At 54.9% G+C, this 12,314-nt stretch overlaps 2 long non-coding RNA genes across 2 annotated transcripts in view; one reads left to right on the forward strand and one right to left on the reverse strand.

Moving 5' to 3' along the window:
* LOC137852355 (uncharacterized) overlaps nucleotides 1–12,050 on the reverse strand; it is a 31,594-nt gene extending 19,544 nt beyond the window's left edge. The window contains exon 1 of the long non-coding RNA XR_011093780.1: nucleotides 11,636–12,050. This is a non-coding gene — a long non-coding RNA (uncharacterized lncRNA). The remainder of the gene's footprint in view (nucleotides 1–11,635) is intronic.
* LOC137852356 (uncharacterized) lies at nucleotides 4,830–9,317 on the forward strand. Its single transcript, XR_011093781.1, has 3 exons — nucleotides 4,830–5,534; nucleotides 5,825–5,905; nucleotides 6,264–9,317. It is a non-coding gene; the product is annotated as an uncharacterized lncRNA (long non-coding RNA).
* Nucleotides 12,051–12,314: the final 264 nt, after the last annotated feature.

Raw genomic sequence — 12,314 nt, forward strand, 5'->3', positions numbered from 1 at the left:
TCAAATAATACTGTTACAAAATTTTATTTGGTGTCTAACCTTGTTTACAGTTCATCTGAGCCATACATGACTTGATTGTAAAAAAATCGGTCTTCAGATACAGGCGATTACCACAGAGCTGTGTTCAGGTGATGGATGGCTATAAAAGCACCTTATAAAGTTGGGTGTTTTTTTTTTTGGAATCACACAGTGCAAAACAGACACTCTAACAGACCAGAAGCTTTACCATTTGTGTAACAATGGCAAATGCATACAACAGGCCTCTTGCAAAGGTAGCCTTATCAATTTGGGTCAAGGAGAAGTAGTTACTGCACGTGGATGGGTCTAGAATGCCCTTCAAGCTCACCAGGCTGAACGCGTGCCCCGGCCTTATCTTGATGCCATCCCAGGGTAAGAGTCGCTCTCCCAAACATCGCTGCCACCTGGGGAAGGACATACCCAAGGGGATCTGCAATACCTTCCAGACAGGTCCCAGACACGACAAACCAGGGCCAGAAAGCACTGTGGTGTGCACACAGCCCTCCTTCAATTCATGACCTACAAACATTTTGAAGTTCTACATGGCACTAGTGTTAGCTCTGACCAGCTGACTCTAGAATGGCTTGCGACTTAAAAGGGCAAAAGAACCTGTTGGGATATTAAAACCTAGCTCGTTCAAGCAAGTGTTACTTCAGAGGACCAAACAGTTCTGTAGTTTCATGGCTGACAGACGCTGCATGCAGTACGTGGGATTAGGATTTCTTGCCCCTTGCATGAACAATGTAAATCTGTTGAAAAGAAGATGTTATGCAACAAAAGCCTTATGGTTTAAAACTGAAAATGATGGGGTTTGGGTGGAATGTACCACTAAAACCTGCCCATTTTAAAGTGGTAGCAAGGAGACAGATGCATATTCGAATGTTTCTCTTTTTAATTTTTCCAACACCTAATCTCTTAAATGACAGTAATCAGAAAAGAGGCATTCGAATTCTCTTGTGGGGAAGAGAAGGCGCCAGAGATGAAGCGATAACCATGCTGTGTCTCAAGCCGTTCTCATGAGACTTCGGCTATGTGTGAACCCAAATCAGAGAGGAGAATTGTAGGCGCTGCGTCTGCCAGAATCCAAACAGCAGACACACTTCTGCTCTCGTGGCATGAACCCAAACTGTGGACAACCTCAGTTTCAAAAAGCTTTGCAGAATGTCGGGCTTGCTTATTCTGCTTTAGTTTACATAAAAAAATCTTTCTCACACACATATCCCTCAAAGCTAAAAGAACAATAAGATTGAGAAGTTAGTCATTCAAAAGGTAGAAAGTGCCAGACATGAGGTTACATATGCAACCCAAATTGAGTTCCTCATATGAGCTCATGATTAGACATGCTTTAATTACATGGACACATACACTTTTTCCATGAGGAGGACAACGATAACATATGCTAGATTTATTAGAGGAGCAAAGTCATAAGGAACAGCGGAATCATATCTTGTGCTGTGCTGGACAGTCTTAACAAAAGACACTTGGAGCAGTCTGTGTGACTGCTAAAGGAATGGACAGAGCAGCCCAGCTCTGCCCTGGATGCTGTGGAACTGCCCTGCGGTGGTGGCAACAGGTCCTTTCCCTCCACCGTGCAGTGACCTCTTGTACGGGCAGGTGAGGAGGAAAGGAGAAAGGGAAGGCAGCGGGCTGCGGCTGCAGCTGTGTGGTGGGTACCGCACCGAGGGAATCACTGACAAAAAGGGCTAGACTGCAGCCAAGGTTGCTCCCTAGCCTATGACCCGTTTTATTTTCTGTGGCAATCTGGTTCACATTATGAGTACAGTACTGACAAAGTTGGGTGGTTTTTTTTTTTTCCTAATATTTTTGTTGGGGTCGGAGGGGAGGGTTGGTGGCAATCCCGTGGCTTTTGCCACCTCCTCTCTAAATATTTCTTTGTTCAGCCTTGCGCCTTTGAAACTTTACACCCAGGTCTAGCAATCTTTGCTTGTCTAGCCCTCTGAACAACGTAGCCACTTGTCAGCCAGCGGGGACTCATCTAGGCCTAAATCTTTCTCCAGCAGAAGCCTCCCAAGCAGTCCTCACGACACCAGCGCCCTGGGTGCCGCAGCCCCTTTGGGCTGAGATTTGCAGCCGCCCGCAGCCGAGCTCCGGGGCCGGGGCCGGTCGGTGGCGGGGCCAGGCTGAGGCGGGGCGGCCGCGGGCGAGGGAGGCGGCTCCCTCCCTGCCTCCCTGCCTCCCTGCCTCCCTCCCTGCCTGCCTCCTTCCCTGCTTCCCTCCCTCCCTCCCCGCCGCCTTGGCGGGCCGCCGCCGCCCGCCCGGCGCCAGGGGCTCGGGGCCGGGCCGTGCCCCCAGGTGCGCCTCTCGCCCGGCCCCGGCCGCGGGGTGCGGGCGCTGCCTTCCCCCGGGAGCCCCCCGGGAGCCCCCCGGGCCGGGCACAGCCCCAGCCCCGGGTTTAAGCTCCTCGCAGCGGGATTAGGCTCTATCGGTGTCCGCCCGGCGGTGCTTTCGGCTGAGGGGGGGTCCGCCAATCGATAAGGCGGCCGCACGCCTGGCTGCCCATGGAGAAGCCAAAAAATCCATCCTCCCCCTGCTGCCCCCGTCCCCTTCGTTTCTCCCCCGTCCCCGGAGTTGTCTCGCCCTCCTCTAGCAAGGTGCCGCGGTGAAACGCATCGTTCCCGAAGCCAAAGTGCTAATTGTAGGTTCATAAGGGGTAAAACCCTGTTGAAACGACACGGTGAAAGAGCCCGAGCTGCCCGAATTTAGCGTGCCACCAAACGCGGCGGGGTCACCCGAAATGCGGTGTCCGGGGCGCGCTGCACAACCTGCCAGCCCCCGGCACTCGCCGGCCCCGGCTCTTCCTCAGCTAAAGGCAGCGAAATTAGGACTCATTTAAAGTTCCTGTGGCTGCCCGGCTCTCGGAGCTGGGGGGTGTTGGCGGCCCCGGCCCCGTGTGCCCGATATTTCTGGCCTGACACGGCTGCAGGAGACCGAGAGGAGAGCCCCGCACCTCGCGTCCACTCGGGCTGGAGCCGAGGAGCGGAGCTGAGCCTCGAATCACCATTCATTCCGATTTATAAATAATGTTTCTGGCTTTATTTTATTCAACGTTTATTAAAAAAAAATAATAATAATGATTAAAAATTAGCCCTTGGGCTACGTGCTGGGTTATAGCCAGGCGCGTTGTCACTTCTCCTCGGGACCCCGGAAATATCTAAATGGACCAGGAGGGAAAATGAAGAGTTGCCCCTGGGTTAGTTAGGACGGCAGGACGGTGCCGTGGCTTGAGCATTTCAGGTTTTAATCGCTCTGAAACGAGGAGCTGTTTCTCCAGAAGCGACGCCTGAATGTTGGGAGCGATCACCCCGAGAGAGGATTTCGTCTGCCTTTTGGTATCCCCTCTGCCTCTCACAAACACCGCGTCCCTGCGTCTGTCTGCACACACACACACACACACACGAGGAAATGGTAGGTGGCTGCATATCTGCACACACGTACATAAATTTCTCTAATATGTTTATGTGCTCAGGGGCTGGAACCGCAGCAAAAGAAGCGTTCCCTGATTTAGAGCACTTCCCAGGTGCTGCAAACACTGATGAACCAAAATCCTGATGGAGGAAATGAATGGCTCCTCCGCGCATACACACACACACACACCCCAAAAAAAAAAAGAGGGAGAAAAAGAGAGAGAGAGGAAGAAAGGAGAGGAAAGGGGAACTCGATTTATTCTCATTTGTTTATCTCTAGATTTTTCCCCCTTTCTGCAAATTCATTTGAATAGCTTTCAAGCTGCAAAATGGAAATGTGGCTCCTGCCCTCTATTTCAGCAGCAGCGTCCTGGCAACAGAGCAATTTTCTATCATCAAGGATAAATGGCATCGAACAGAACATTCTGATAAAAAAGAAAAAAAGCTTTAGCCCAAGAAGCCCATGATTGCTGCCCTTCCTGTCTGTCATCCCTTTACAAAATCCTCTCCTCCAAACCTGAGCTGCATGCTGTCAGAGCTAATAACGTCTTCTAAAGAAAAGGGGAAGAAACAGCATTCATGCACAATGTTCCCATTTATTACACGGAGCGCTTATTTTAAAAAAATAAATAAATAAATAAAAAATAAAAAAATATTGCAAATATCTTTGTTTGGTTCTCTGCAAATTAAAGCCGAGCTGTGGGAAGCTGCACGCTGCAACAATTATCGGTGTCACAGCCGCGCAGCGAGCCCCGCGCCTCCATTGGCTGCTGAGCGCCTCTGTGCCACGCGGGGAATATCCCCGGCTACGGAAATAAATAAAAAATCACATAAAAAATAAATAAAATAAGAATAAAAATCCCCTCGGCCCTCCAGGTAAGCCGGCGTCGTTCTGTCAGCGCACAGAGCACGCCGTCGGGGAGGTGGGGGGGGGGGGCAGCCCGGGCAGGGGGCCGCAGGTGGCGCGGGCGGCTCCTCGGGGGGCTTCTTTATCAATTTATTTCATTATTTTTTTATTTTTATTTTATTTTATTTCTTATTTTTTTTTCCACGGGGGGCCGTTAGGGCCGTTGGGGCGGTTGAGGCCCGGCGCCGCGCGCGCATGCCCCGCGCGGCGGTCACGTGCCGCGCGCCAAGGGCCCTGAGGAGAGGCAACCGCCGCCCCCCCCCCCCCCCCCCACCTCCATTCCCTCACTCGCACCCCGCCGGGGGGGGGGCTCCGTTCCCTCAGGGCAGGGGCCCCGCAGCCCCGGTCAGAGGCTCCCCAAATTCCCCCCCTCCCCCGAGTACAAACAGCGCCATGTGGGGCTGGTGTTGTGCCCCCCTCGCTTTGGGCTCGGGGATTTTGAGCCCCCCCCCCCCCCCCAGGCTCAGCCATGGAGCCCAGCGCGGGGTGTGTGTGCCACTCGCCCTCCTGACGGGCCGGGGGTGGGAAAGAAGCGGGGCACAAAGCCCCAAGCACGCAGATAACTCGCTGGGAAGCAGCAGAGCCCCTTTAATCCCGGTTTCCTATCGGAAACCACCCGAGCCCCTCACACCTCACCGTCCACGACGCGCTTTTTGCCCCGCTCTGGCGGGCAGGCCGTTTGATTTCCCTTTTCTCTCTTTTATTTTTATTATTTTTCTTCTTTCAGAGGAGCACAGCGAGCCGTGCCACCAGCAGTGGCACCGTTGCCATCCCCAGCCCTGGGAAGCCCCCTTGGAAACAGCCGGCTCCTTGTCCCAGCCCGCTTCCCACCGCCGCTCGGCACTGACTGGAAGATTAATGAGGCTTTTTTAGCAACACCTGTCATTTTGAGCTGTCGACACAACCAATTAATACTTTTAATTACCCCTACAAGGAAACTAACCAGAGCCTTCCTGATTCGATTTGGCCAACGCGTTTCGCCCCCCGTGAAACGAAGCGGGAGGGGGGGGGGGGGGCTCCTCTGGGCGCCTTTACCTCGGCTTGGGCTTCCCCTGGAGGACGGGGAGATATTTATTTGGGGAGAGAAAAGAAGGAAATAAATTTGTTTTCGGTCCTTTAGCAACATTCGCTGCTGCTTCGGAGAAGCAGAGCCCCGGCTCGGGGCAGATCTCAGCGCTCCCCAGGTGGAGGTGGCCAAAAGCTGGGGGGGGGGGGGAGGCAGGGCGAAAAGAGGGGTTCAACCCCAGCCTTCCCCCTCTGCACGAGTTTGCCAGGGCAATAAATGAGCACCCAGCCCCGGGAGCTTCCCCCTGACCCTGCCTCCGTGGGTGTCCCCCCCCTCCCCAGCTCCCAAAGCGGGCGGTGGGACGCAGGGAGCGGGGATTTGGGGTCCCACGGGCACCTCTCCGCCGGGAGAAGCCCCCCGAGCTGTGCCTCCTCTGCTCTCCTTTGTGTTATCTCTCGTGCTGCCCAGGCCTCGCCGAGTTCTGCCATCAAGGCGATGTCCCACATTAAAACAATATGAATTCGCGGATGGATCCTGAATATGAATGAGGTATGTGGTCGTACGGCTGCTTTTAAGCTGTACTTCTCCGAATATGGCTTTAATTAAATGTCTTCCGGCTCTAAAAGATTACATGTTGTGCAAAATATATCCTAGCATGAAATTTACTTCCACGATACGAAATTAGGTTACTTATAAATGTCTTCATTTAAAAAGGAAAATCGCTTCTCCTCGTTCTGGTTTCTGTTTTGTTGAGCAGAGAGCTCCAACGAGGAGAGAGGGCTGGGATAATATATTTATAGAGGCACGTGTAACAAAACCTGCCAGAAGCGGAGTGGGTGAGGGCTGCTCGCTCAAATGCAGACAATTCACAAAACAGGCAAGTTAATCCAGATCTGATTTGTTTCAGATCCAGCTGTCAGAAGCCCGGGATACCTCCCGCGTCTCAGCCTGCCCGTGCTGCCCCCTTCTCCCCCCCGCCTGTGTGCAGGGCGCTGGGGCTGGGGGCAAGCAGGTGGACGGCGGCGACCATCTCCACCCGCAAAAAAAAAATAAAAAATAAAATAATAATAATAATAAATAAAATGAAATCGGTTCTTGGCAGGGCGGAGGTGGAGGGCAGAGCCGTGGTGAGCCTGGGATGAGCAAAGCGGGCTCCGCGGTTTGGCGGTGCCGGGGACATCGCGCTGGGTGCCAGCAGCTCTGCCCCTCCGGCCGCTGGGCGCAGGAGGAATTCAGGGCGCTGGAGGCGATGCTCTCTGCTCGCCTGCTCCTCTTTGCGCCCTCAGATACGGGATCTCGCCTAGATGAGTTTCTGCAGGGAGATCAGATAATGGATCCCTCCGGATTACCTCTCTAAATTAACTTTTAGATTTGTTTTTATAGTCTGTTGAGACCCTGACAAAAGAGGCTATAGCTCGATGGAGATAGGAGATAAACATTTAAAGCAATCTCATTACACGGGAACGACTGAGGAACTCTCCTTGCAATCTACTCTAGATAACGAGGCTGCCTGAAGGAACAAGTAAAGCCGAGATATTTACTTCTTTTCCTATTAAATAAACCTCAATAACTGCATTGACTTTGCGCAGTGTTTACTACATTTCTATTCAATGCTTGGGTAAATGCATCCCTAAAGGTAGAGTAAATAATTGCACTGATCTCAACAAGGGAAATGTGTAGGCATCTGAAGTGTACTAAAAATAAACGGAGGCGAAACAGCCTGGAGAGAGGACATCGCGCTCGTTCGCTGCGATTAAAGCCTCTGCTTTCACCCGCCCGCACCGGGGGCTGCCGAGCGCGGCCGGGTGACACCGGGAGCCGGCTGCGGCTCGGCCCGGCACGGCTCGGCTCGGCTCGGCTCGGCATGGCACGGCACAGCATGGCACGGCTCGGCATGGCACGGCTCGGCATGGCACGGCGTTTGGCTCGGCAGAGAAGGCGGCCGCGACCGCAGGAGAAATTGCAGCCTCTGTCCTGACTTAAAAGAGCCTCGAGTTTCCATCCGCCTCTCAGCCCTTCCAAGATGGGCACTTGAGAGCGGTGGTTCTTTTTTGTTTTTATTTTTTCCTCTTTTTATGTTTTTGTTTAATTGGATGGCGTCTTCTTCTTCTGCCAGAAGCAAGGGGTTTTATTGTTGTTGTTGTTTTTTCTTCTTTCATTTGAAAAGAAAACAAAACAACAAAAGTCCCCGCTAAAACCAACATCTCTATTGCAGCAGCGCCCGAGCGGCCGGGGAAGCACGCCAGATAAAAGCCCGGCGGGCAGAGCTCTGCAAACCTGCGGCTGCCTTTAGGGGAGGCTCCCCCCGACCCCAAAAGGGGACGGGCCCCCGGCGGGCCCCGGCTGGCACAGGCAGGGCAGCAGCCCCCCGCGGAGGGGCGCGGAGCTCAAACCCAGCCCCTCGGGCTGCTCCCGGGGACCCCGAGCGAAGGGGACGGGGCTGGCCGTGTGCGCAGGGTGTGTGGGGGGGGGACCCTTCCCCATTTTTTGGCTCAGGGATGTGGTTTGGGTGCGCACCTGGCCAGGTGCAGGGGGAGGCAGCCGGCCAGGCCCCCTGCCCCGGCTGCCGGGCTCCCGTCCCCAGCCAAGCAGCCCGAAGCCTAATTCCGTATCAAAGCAGATATCTGCCCCCCCACCTCGCCCCCAAAAACACACAGCTCCCCATCCCATCGGGGCGAGCAACCAACGACAACAAGCAAACAAAACATTGCCCAAACAAAAAGCCCCGAGCCCCGGCTCTCTGCAGAGCCACACATTGAATGAATCTGCCTGTAAGGTTTTAATTACAGCGAAGCCTTCGCTACAAATCTGTACAAGAGACAGTGGCTGGTTCCCTCTGGATCCTTCCCCTTCTGACTCCCATTATTTTGACCCACGCTACAGCACAGAGAGCGGCGTGTGTGATCCAGCTGCGGGGCTGGGCTGGGGTTTACCCCCCCGCCCCCGCCTCCCTGCCACTTCCTTCACACTCGCGGTACGGAAAGCCATCGACGCCTGCCTGTCTGTTATAATCCAGCGGCTGGAAAGCCGGAGGAGCCTCCGCTCCCGCTCTTTGCGCTGGCAGCGCTCTTATTCCCCAGCCTCTCCTCCAAACAGCTCGCTCGCAGCCTGGGGAGGTGCCCTCCTTGTGCTCGCCTGTCGAGGCGGCGGCGATGCGGCATGCTGGCCGTGTGTTTTGGGGGCAAACAGGCTTGAGAGAGAGAGGGAAAGGGAGAAAAAAAATAATAATAACGCCATCTGCGGATGCGGGGCGAGGCGTTTGGGTTTGGCCCCTCCGGGCTGCAAAAGACGCGGGGCAGCTCCCCGCGCAATTCTGCGGGGGGGGCGCTCCGAAAACCGGCTCAGCAGAGAAATGCCTCCGGGAGGGATGCTCCCTGGCTTTGCGCCCCTCCTGGGATTTCCCCACCGCCACCACCACCACTTTACTGGAGACCCCAGCTCCGAGCGCCTCTCGCTCCCTTTGTTCCTTCGGTTCTGGTGTTAAAAAATCAGGGGGCCAGGCACCCCCCGGCCACGCAGACAACTTTCAGCATTTCCCTGTCCCTTTGAAAATCGAACAGCAAGGTCTGCCTCAGGCATGTGCGTGGGGTTCCCGCGGAAACAAAAAAAATAATAATAATAAAATAAAAAATAAAGGAAAGAAAAGCAACCGGCCACGCTAACACCATTCCTGAAATCAGCTTCTCCCGGACTTTCCCGGCCACGCTGGGACAGCAAATGCTCTGCCTGGCTCTGATGTGAGCTGCGGGGGGGTCGGACGGGGGGACACACGCCGAGAGCATCCCTCAGCCCCGCGCACTCCCTGCGCGGCCGGGGACACCCCAAGGAGCGCGCTCCTGGGGAGCCTCAGCTGCTGAACGCCACCAGCCCCCCCCCCCAAACAACGAGCCGAAAGAGGGGATCCCCCTGCAGAGCCCCCCCGCACAAACACCAGAGCAGGACTTCGGGGGAAGGAGGGGATGGGAAATGAAAGGGGAATGTTTGTTTTCCCCTGTTGTTATTGTTGAACGCATGAATGAATGGATGAATGAATGAATGGAACAGAAGGTGCTCCGAGGCATATAGGAAGCCTCTGGCCGCTTATATTAACTTCCTATTATACCCTAAAAATAGAACCCCGTTTCCTGTTGTTCGTCAGCTCCTTCTGACTGTTGTGTCTGTTGTGTGACATCTCTCGGCTCACGAACGCGACTCCCAGGCACGCACACGCTCGGGGCTTTCTGCGAGCCTTACCCACAGCCCTCGGCAGGGCGGCGCGGCTCGCACCGCGACACGGGCGGCACGAAGTCACCGCGGCCCGGGGCACGGTGCCACGCGCGGTTCTCCACCCGTGACCGCGGAGCAGGGAAGGAGCTGGGGGTGCAGAGGCCTCCGCGCCCTCCGGCTCGCTTTGGGCACAAGAGGGGCCGGGGTGCGCCCCCCTCTCCCTATTTCACGAGTCACCCCCCTGCTCCGGTGCCTTCCAACCCCGCTGACCGAGGTCTGATTTCTCCAACCTGTGGCCGTCCCCCGACACCTGCTGCCCCCCCCAGCAAGGCTTGGGCCTTCCATAGGGCCCCCACACCCCTCCCCGCGTCCCCGACCCCCTTATCCTCCGCCCCGAGGTGCGGTAAGAGAGGGGTGCAGGGCAGCGGAGCCGTGCCGAGCCGCGCTCCCCCTCCCCACAAGCGCGGTCCCTTCGTGCCAGAGGCCACGAGGAAAACGGGCGGGGGGGATATTGGAGGGGGAGAGAAAAAGCAAAGACAACAATAAATATTGACAAGCAGCGTGACTCCTTGCAGCCGAGTCATTAACAGCGACCAATCAACGGCAGCTCCATAGCGGGAGATTTGCCTAATTAAATTGGGGGGAAATGAGCGGGGTGAGGCTGGATGGAGTCAACTGCCCCGCCGAAAGACGAGGATGCCTGAACGCGGCGGGGGACGGGCGTTCCCCGAGCGCATCCCTCCTCCGGTGCCCACCGGGAGGGGGCCGGGGGGGGCTCCCGGGGGACCCCCGCGGCCCCGGTGCGCGCCCCGCAGCGCAGGGAGCGCCCCCGGCACCCGAGCCGGGACCGGGGAGGGATGCGATGCGCTCGCTGCCTGCGGCAGGAGCAGCCCCGGCAGGCTGTGCCTGCCTCCTCCTCCTCCTCCTCCTCTCCTTTTTGTTTCCCGTCTCGGCCGCCTTTCTCCCTTCCTAGGTACCGCCGCAAAGCGGTCTCCGGTCGTGCCCAACTTTTCCCGATGCCCCGGTTAGCATCCATTACGCCGAGGGAGCTCTTTGGGAAGCAGAGAGCGACGTGTTGCCAGCACTCCCTAGCCCATTTGCTGACACCTTTTGTTACGCGTGCTCTTGCCGGCGAAGAAAATGCCAGTGTGTGTGCACCTGCGAAAAAACGCCTTCGTGATGTTAACAGCGAGCTGGAGGGTATAAAGCAATAAAACTGCCAAATGTACCTGTTCCCATTGAGCGCGCTACCTCCACCTATGAATAAAGAGTCCCAGTAGGAATTCTCTCCCTTCTCTTCCCCTTTCTCTATATTTTTATTCACTGTAGGTTTGTAAACGCCTGGATCGGGTTACCCTTTCGCGTGTTAAAGTGGAACTCTTGTTAAAAGCCGGAGAACAAGGCAAGACACTTACAACTGCATTCAGAGTTACTGAACCGACTCCAGAGGCTCAAGAAGTGAAACGGCGATGAGAGGGTGGGCGAGAGGGCACAGCGCGCCCGGCAGCCCTCGACAAAAGACCCCGCGGATCCCCCTCAAACAAGCGAGCCGAGCTGAGCCCGGCTCCTGCCCCGCACCGCCCAAGGTCGCTTCGCGTCCCCGTCCTCCCCCGGGGACAGCGCGGGGCACCCCCGGGGGGCTGGCACCCACCCGCCCCGCTGGGCTGCGGGGCAGCCAGCAGCAGAAATGGATGAAGGAGGAAAGGAAACGGAGAAAAAATATTAGTAATTAAAAAAAATAAAAAATAAAACAACAATCTGATAATAACAATAATAATAAAACCACCCTTGAAAGATTTCCCAAAGCGATGCGTTGAAAATAATAACGATAATAATAAATAAATAAAAATCGGCGAAATCTAGAAACCAGTCCCCTGGGATTGCCGCTGTGAGAGGCAGTGTCAGGACCTGTGAGTGGTCTGGGGGTTGCTCGGGGCTCACGGGGGTTTTGCGAGCGGCGGCTGCTGGTGCCGGTGCCGCTTTTCCGAGCCCGAAGCCTCCAGCCCCATCTCCCCGCCCGCAGAAACTTGCGGGTTTCTCGGGGCTCGGCGGGTTCCGCCGTGCCCTTCCTACCTCGGTCCTCTGCGGTGGGGTCTGCCTCTGGAGTTCATGCTTAGCTGGACGCCAGGAGATTTAAGCGAGGGAAAGGGAAAAAGGAGAGGGAGAGGGAGAGGGGGAGAGAGAGAGAGGGGAGAGAGAGAGGAGAGAGAGATCCTCCGCGGTGCTGGATCAAACTTAATGTCTTTCCCCAGTCCATCTTTGAAAGAGAAGTGGTAATACCACCTGGATGCTCGGATATAAATCCCCTTGCAAATAATAAATGGATTAATAATAACAAGGTATGAAGTTCTTTTTATAGAAAAAAGGAGAGAATTGAAACTAAATGCGGCAGTTAGACAACCATTTTGATAAGAGGATAATTGAGGCGACACTGGTGTATAATTAGAGGATAATTTATGCTATATCCACTTTTATTCCACCTCCCAAAATAAACCCAGTCCATAATCATTACAGGCAAATTGTTCTGAATTTTATAGCAGCAATTTGAACAAAGTACTGCAGTTAATCATGGGAGATTTTTGTGTATTCCTGATTAGAAGTCTAATTGCCTCCTTCCAGAAAGTAAAAATAACTGTAAAACGACTCTATTTTTATCATTAACAATGTTGACAATAAAATAAAATCAACCGGAATTGTAATCTAAAGACAAATTTAGGGCGAAGGCGCTTTTCCTTGGGTCGTTTATATCCTA

The sequence above is a fragment of the Anas acuta genome, chromosome 2 (assembly GCF_963932015.1).
Source record: "Anas acuta chromosome 2, bAnaAcu1.1, whole genome shotgun sequence".
Lineage (NCBI taxonomy): Eukaryota > Metazoa > Chordata > Aves > Anseriformes > Anatidae > Anas > Anas acuta.